Below are 7,634 nucleotides of genomic sequence, written 5' to 3' on the forward strand. Positions count from 1 at the left end.
GACGATATTGTGTTAATACATGCCTTGAAGCATGTAGATGTATTGTTTCTGCCATCTACAGTTTATTAAGTTTTTGGCAGAAATTTAATAACAGCCAGGCTTGCCTTGTTTTACCCTGAGGTCCTTTCTATTCAATTACTTTAAAGTAGTTCTGAGACTTAAGGATGAATCAGACAGAGGGAGAGCATTTGATTCTCAAATTGCAGTCAGTGAGGTAGCCACACATAGAGAGCAGTGTCCATGAGGAAAAGTGGGAGAAACACTCAGTTCACAAAAGGATGAATCAGGGGACAGGAAATGGGGGCCTTGGCCATGGGCAACATGCGTCATCAGGTCTGAGCAATCTTGTCTTTTTATAACGTCAGAACAGTCTATTGCCTTTCTTGTATGTTGCTTAATAGGGCTAATACTCAACCTTCAGTCATTTCCCCTAAAAGCAAGCTCTTCTTGCCCCCCAGAAAGGATCCTTTTGAAATTACCCAGTTCCTTGCTCAGACACTCAGAAAGTCAGTCTAATAATGACACTCTAAACCACCGAGAGTATGAGCATCGCAACCTACGCCTTCTGAGATTTTACAGACAGAGTCACGAGCTGGAGAATACTGCCAGGGAAAGGTCTCACACCAGTCTGGAGGCTAGCCAGATAACAAGTGGGGAGTTGCAGCCAACCCCTCCCCCAGGGAGGACAGCTAACTAGCCCCTCTCTCTGATTTAAAGAGATAGCAACCTGTCCATGCCATTCAAGTATTTCTGAAGAATAGGGGTCGTTGCAGTGCGCCTTAAGTGACCAAATCAAACAGAAGAGAAATAATACGTAGGCAGGAAATGGTACTTAACTCAGACAGTATTTCTTTCATTATCCTTTACTTAAACCAATTAGCTTTCAGTCCAGCATTCTGTGTCATGTTCTTCTCCACGGTGAGATCAATGAGTTTAACATTGTCTCTCAAGTTTCTATCACCAAGGGAGAGCTTCAACAAGTAAAGAGTCACCATGTTTAAGTACATCAATAGATTAACTTCCGCAATACAAGTTGGGAGGGAGGGAGGGGAAGTGACTCTTCTTTCCCCTGCTGCTTCTGTGACATAGGAACTCACAGTGACAACTCTCCCAGGGGCTCAGGCAGGTCACAGTTTGTGATAGCCATCCTGTGGCACTGAAGACTTTGCTCTCAGGGAACTAGAGCCCCAAGTGCCAGGTAAAGGAGGAGAGATGGGTACCGTAAAAAGAGGGGAGCGCTTGTCAGTTAAGGAAGCCACCCATCTTCATGGCATTTGAGCCAGTGTACATCTTGCTGGCCATGGTGCTAAAGGCAAGGCTAAAGTGCCAGGACCACCATATGGGAGGTAGGTGGTTACCCACATGGGAGGACTGATCCTTAGCCCTCGGCTGAAAACCTATCGCCTCTGCTCATGCAGAATCTGCTCATCATCCTTACCTTGTGCCACAGCTGAGTGGACCACAGACAGACATTTGATCCTCACTGGTCTAATAGGATTCTCTCCCCTAGGAGAGTAGAAGTGGGTTCTAACTAAGAGCTACAGGATAGACTGCCGTTATGGTTTAAATAAGTGTGTTCTTCCAAAATTCAAATACCAGGATCTTACACCAAATGTGATGGGATTAAGAAGGAGGACCCTGGGGCTGGAGAGGTGATGGCCCAGTGGTTAGAGCACTTGCTGCTCTTCCCCAGGATCTGCAATCGAACCTCACCACTATCTATAACCTCAGTTTGATACCATCTTCTGGCATCCTAGGGCACCAGGTACACATGTAGTTGAGTATACATACATGCATGTTTTGTTTAAAACATACATGTAAAGTAAATAAACAATTCTTAAAATTTGTTTTTTTTTTTTTAAAGAAGAGTCTTTGAGAAGCAATTGTATCATAAGTACTCCATCTTCATGAGTTGGATGGATATTCCTGTAAAAGAGGAGTGCCCTGGTTTGCTTGCCCTCCATCTCATCTGTCCCGCTGGGACACAACATTTATCCTTTTTTTCTATTTTCACCCCCCATGAAGATATAGCAACAAGGCTCCATCCTGAACACAAACAATGAACTCTCCCCAGACAGCAAATCTACCTGTGTCTTCATCTAGGATTCCCTAGGCTCCAGAATGGTAACAGGTGAATTTCTATTGTGGATGAGAACTGCCCAATTTAAAGAAAGTGTTTTGCATAACAGCACGAACTAAAACAGGAAGGCCTAGGGCACAGACACTAAAGCAAGATGAAGTCAGCCAAGAGCTTGATGCAGACAAGCCTGTCAATCATCGGGCACTAGCCAGAGAACTTATGGCTTTGGACCCAGTCTTACAACAGTCTAGGAAGTAGGTAAGTACTGTTGAGGCAGGGGGTTGGGGGTGGGAGAGAGAGAGAGAGAGAGAGACTCAGAAATAAGTACCAGAGAAAGAGTCACTTAGCTCCTGTCTGTTGGCAGTGTCTGCTGTATTCCATGTGCCTCACTTCCTCCCTTTGAGATGTACCAAATCCCCCTGTTTCTAACCAATTTTCATTTTGCTCAAGTCAGCTTGACTGAGTTCTGCTCATTGCCTCCAAATGATCTCAGACTCAATACACTGGAATAGGAGGGAACATTTTCCAGCAGGGGGTCTGTCATTTGCTGGAATTGTGTTATGTTAATCAGCTAGAGAAGTATGTGAGAGATGTTTTAATTTTGTTCTTTCTTGAATTCGCACAGTAAACCAAGCAGGGGTCATATAATTCCCTTAGTAGCTGAGATTAAATTTCACACAAAAATATGATTTAGGAAAGAGGCTTCAGTTTCAGCGCAGTGGCTGGGGACTCGCGCGATCATGGCTTTACTTCCCACCTGTGAGCTAAGTCTCTAGAGGAGGGGGGAAGTGCTCACTAATCAGTCAGAAGAGTAGAGATGACACATTCGTAATTAGTCTTCATTTCTGCTTTCTCGGTTAATGTGTTTTTAATTACTGTGTAAGTTTTTCTGCTGCTACATCACAAGCCATCGCCAACACTCTGCAGCTTACAAAGATCAATAATCACTGTATTCTTGCTCAAGAGCCAGGAATTCAGATAGGGCAAAGCAGAGATGGCTCATCTCAGTTCTATGATGTTTGGGACCTCAGAAACATGTCAAGTCGAAGCTTGATGGGTCTACCTTCCTCTGTGTACCTGTATCTGTATCTGGCTATTATTGCTGGCCCTTGGCTAGAGCTTTCCCCGGGCTGCCATCCAGAAACTCCATGTGGCTTCTCCACGTGACTCCTCCGCATGACCCAGTTTGTTCTTGCTCACAGGACTGCTGCTGTGTTTTGAGAATCAGATCCTTGGAGACAGCTAGGTAGAAGCAGCCCCTTCGAGATCTAGCCTCAGAGATGACGTAGCATCCTTTCTTCCAGAGCCACAAACCTATCTACCTTCGCCGGGTGGGAACATAGCTCTTACTTTTTGATGGGAGAAACTAGAAATGATGTAATGAGTCAAAAGGATTAGATTACGTGTCATTGCCATGGATAGGAAACAGAGAGGCCAAAACACCGTGGCAAACGTTGACTTCTTAAAAAGTAGATTTGTAGGGGGCTCAGCGGTTAAGAGCACTCACTGCTTTTCCGAAGGTCCTGAGTTCGGATCCCAGCAACCACGTGGTGGCTCACAACCACCCGTAATGAGATCTGACACCCTCTTCTGGTGTGTTTGAAGACAGCTACAGTGAATTACGCCAGAGCAAGCGGGGCCAGCCGAGGTCCTGAGTCCAGTTCCCATTAGCCATACACATGATGGTTCACGGCCATCTGTACAGCTTCAGTGTACTCATACACATAAAATAAATAAAATAAATCTTTTTTTTTAAAGTAGATTGTAGGGGGCTGGAGGATGCCTTAGCGGTTAAGAGCACTGACTGCTCTTCAGAAGGTCTTGAGTTCAAATCCTAGTAACCACATGGTGGCTCACAACCATCCGTAATGAGATCTGATGCCCTCTTCTGGTGTGACTGAAGACAGCTATAGTGTACTTACATATAATAAAAAAGTAAATCTTTTTAAGAAAATGAAAATGTAGATTGTAGAAGTCTCTCAGTCTTGTATATCTTTAACTTTTTAATTTAGTCGGGTCTCAAGTGTTCCAATGGAAATCTTCATCCGTTGAAAGGAAAGGATGACAAATGGAATTTGACTCCAGGCTTTATTCTGACCAGCAGAGGCTGGCTGCTGGGTAACAGTGATGACAACCAGAGGAAGATGGACCATCCTATCAGAGTAGGGTGGTATCTTCAGACTGTAGACTGGGGAGACATATTTCCAACAGTTCAGAATAGATGCTGCCATCGTGAGAGGCTCTGAAAGGGAGAAGGGCTAAAATGGGATTGCCCTAAAAATAAAAGCCAGAACCTAAAATTGCAAATGATGAGGAAGAAAACAGCCTTCCTGCTGATGAGCAGGGGAAACACACAAGGCCAGAAGGAGGGGCACATGATGGAGATGTGGATAGAGAATGTCACCAGCTCCAGAAGAAAAAAAAAAAAGTCTTGCTCCGTATCCTAGGTTTGCCTTGAACTTTCCTTGTTCCTGTTCCTGGACTCCTGTTCCTGTCCTCAAGACTGCTGAGACTACAAATGTGTCATCAAGCCTGGGTGCCATCAACTTTTAAGAAAATTGTGGGGTCTGCAAGGGCTCAGAAAAAGTTGGGGTTTCAAAGGTTGGAAGAGAGCTAAAAACAAATTACTCAACAGACTGTCTTGACACTGTGTGAAATAAAAATGGGGGTTGGAGAGGATGGTTGGGTGGGTGAAAGACTGTGCTTGCACATGCCTCATGACCTGGATTTGATCCCCATATCCCAAACAATCTCTATGGAAAGGTAGAAGAGAACCATCTCTGTAAAGTTGTCCTTTGCATGTGTGCTGTGGCACATTCACCCCAACATGCAATAATTAAAAGTAAAGAGAAGAAGAAGAAGAAGAAGAAGAAGAAGAAGAAGAAGAAGAAGAAGAAGAAGAAGAAGAAGAAAAGAAGAAGAAGAGGAGGAGGAGGAGGAGGAGGAGGAGGAGGAGGAGGAAGAGGAGGAGGAAGAGGGGGAAGAAGGAAGGAAGAAAGAACAGGACACTGCTTGCAAGCCCCTGCTCTAATCTGTTAAAATAGCCAGGGTGAGCTTCCTGTCTTTTACAGTGAGCACTGATGGAGAAAGCACCCACAGCAAGTTAGCTCTGAAATTCTTCCTAGGAGTGAAAGCTGAGTGGGTTGGTCCCTATCACAGGCCATTCCTCCCCATTACAGACTTTCAGATTTGGATGACCACTGTCCAAGGCTTCATAAGTCAGGCTCGGTTTGTACCTGTGGCCCATGTGTGATGAACAGTGCTTCCGGCTTCCTGCTATCCACAGAAGTAATTTGGTGTGAATGCCAGACAAGATGAAGCAGAGGGAGCCATGTTATTTGATGGATCCTGTGCAGAATTCAAATGCAGCAGGCCCTTGCTTAAATTAGCAAGGTGAAAGTGCTGTCGAAGACATTAAGTTAAAAAGGATTGGTTTTCAGCTCTCTTGTAGTCTCAGTGAGTTCTCAATGTTTGTGTGTTTTGGGGTCTTGTTTTGTTTTCCAAGTAAGGGTTTCTCTGGGTAGCCTTGACTGTCCTGGAACTTGATCTGTAGACCAGGTTGGTCTCGAACTCAGAGATAGATCCAACTGCCTCTGCCTCTAGAGTTCTGGGACTAAAAGCGTGGGCCATCACACCCATTGGTGGTTTGTTTGGTTTATTTATCTAGCATTTGCTGGTCTAAGTAAAGAAAAAAGCTTGACTTGCTAATGTGAATTTACCTTTTCTTCACACTTTTAAATGCAGATACTCTGTAAGTAGGATCATTAAAATGGCAATGCAGACAGACATGCTTACTTTGCTCTCATCAGAACTGGGGAGGCCCAGGATGGGATTGGTCCACTTATTTTTACTTTACTCTCATGCACATCCTGGCAACATTCTCTGACCTCCAACTCCCTGAGCTAAGGAAGACTGAGAGATGGACCCCTGCTGTCTCTCTGCACCCCTTTTTTTTCTGTGTCACAATTCCCAGGAGGAGTGACTATCCAATATAGTGAATCAGAACACATAAAATGGGATATGATAATGTCCCTTGGCCATTTGTACTTCTTAAAATACCACCTCCACATCTGTGCACAAGGCAACTGTAGCTCCTTGTAGCTATCTTCCTGTTGCTAGAGTATCAAGGTAAACCCTGCGGCTTCTAAAGCTTCAACAGGCTGGGCCTGGCCCCCAGTCCCAATATACGAACCCATGAAAGAGAGGAGCGATGGTGAAAAGTAGAGGGGACACTTAAACAACACACACACTGAAAAGGGGGCCCGAGACTGGTGTTGCAACACTGACGACTTATACTTTAGGCTTAAGTAGAGGAAGGTAACAAGAGCCCACGTATTGATACTTAGCCCGACAGTCCCGCTCATGGTCTCAGGCCCGATCTGGAAAACGGGTTTGGACTCGTCCTTGTTGTTAAAGGAACATGCTGTATCACTGGAGCTGGTCACTGCTGCTCCAGGGTGCAGCCTTCTCAGCATGGGTTAGGGCTTCCATCTAGGTGGTGGTCCTGTCCTACCAGGCTCTGCTGTACCTAGAATGTCCCGTCCACCCAAGACGACTGCTGGTTTAACCAGACACCTTCAGGCACCCTTCGGCAGCTGACAGATGCCTCGGTTGCTCAGACCTTTGGCTTTCTGCCTTGAGGCAGATAAGATCTGTTCAGGGTCACTGGTTCTTTGAGTGATAGTCATGCCTACAAGCAGAGGTGAGCAGGTCACCCGAGGCGAAGAAGACAGCTGCAAAGCAAAAGCAGAGCTGCCGGGTTTCTGTCCTATTCTTAGTTACCTTGAGGGCTCAAGGGAAGAGTCAATGCTTTTCAGTAAAAGCAACTTTTACATGTTTTTTACAATCTCTGGCTCAGTGCTAGGTGCGGCTCCCTTAGCCTATGGCCACTTTTGAGTCTGTCTGACACTTCACACACTGTGGAACCACCAGAACTATGTGTTTGGTGAGTGCGCTGAGGCTGCTCGAGATGGTAAGGCAAGGAGAATGCTGGTCCCACACATTGTGCATTATATCTGGTTATAATTACCTCTGCTGTCCTCTAATCTGGCTCAAAGGCCCCATCAGGCAGCACCAAAGAGCACCATCCCCTGGTTGCATGCCCACAGAGCTGGTCCTATGAGAGGACAGGAATCTTGTGTGGTCCTTACACTTGAATGTGTCTTAGAATCATGCAAAGGGCTTCCCCTTCTGGAGTTTCTAGATCAGTAAGCCTGAAGGTGGAGTCTTGAGAATTTGCTTTTCTAACAAATATCTGGGTAATGCTGATGTTGTAGATCCTGGGAACACACTTCAAGAAATACCAGTTAAGAATGCAGCCCTGTGCACACATAGGACCAACTTATCATCGTAGAACAAAAATCTGGGTAAGTTGCCCTAAGGTGGGGCCATCCTGCCAGTCTGAAGCCTTATCAAAATGCCAGAGTACAGAGTAGGTGATAAGACCTATAGGAGGAAGAGTGGTGGGACTGGAAACCAGCCTAAAAGCCTGGGATGGAGGAGGAAGAGGAGGCTGGCATGCACAAGAAGAGAAAGAGAGAGAGAAAGAGAGAGA

The 7,634-nt window shown here is 45.5% G+C and overlaps 1 long non-coding RNA gene across 1 annotated transcript in view; it reads left to right on the forward strand.

The window, feature by feature from the left end:
• Positions 1-1,169: 1,169 nt before the first annotated feature.
• Positions 1,170-7,634, forward strand: part of LOC116086381 — an 8,777-nt gene continuing 2,312 nt past the window's right edge. Inside the window, exons 1-2 of the long non-coding RNA XR_004116899.1 lie at positions 1,170-1,346; positions 7,357-7,446. This is a non-coding gene — a long non-coding RNA (uncharacterized LOC116086381). The remainder of the gene's footprint in view (positions 1,347-7,356; positions 7,447-7,634) is intronic.

This window comes from Mastomys coucha, unplaced genomic scaffold (assembly GCF_008632895.1).
Source record: "Mastomys coucha isolate ucsf_1 unplaced genomic scaffold, UCSF_Mcou_1 pScaffold12, whole genome shotgun sequence".
Classification (NCBI taxonomy): Eukaryota; Metazoa; Chordata; class Mammalia; order Rodentia; family Muridae; genus Mastomys; species Mastomys coucha.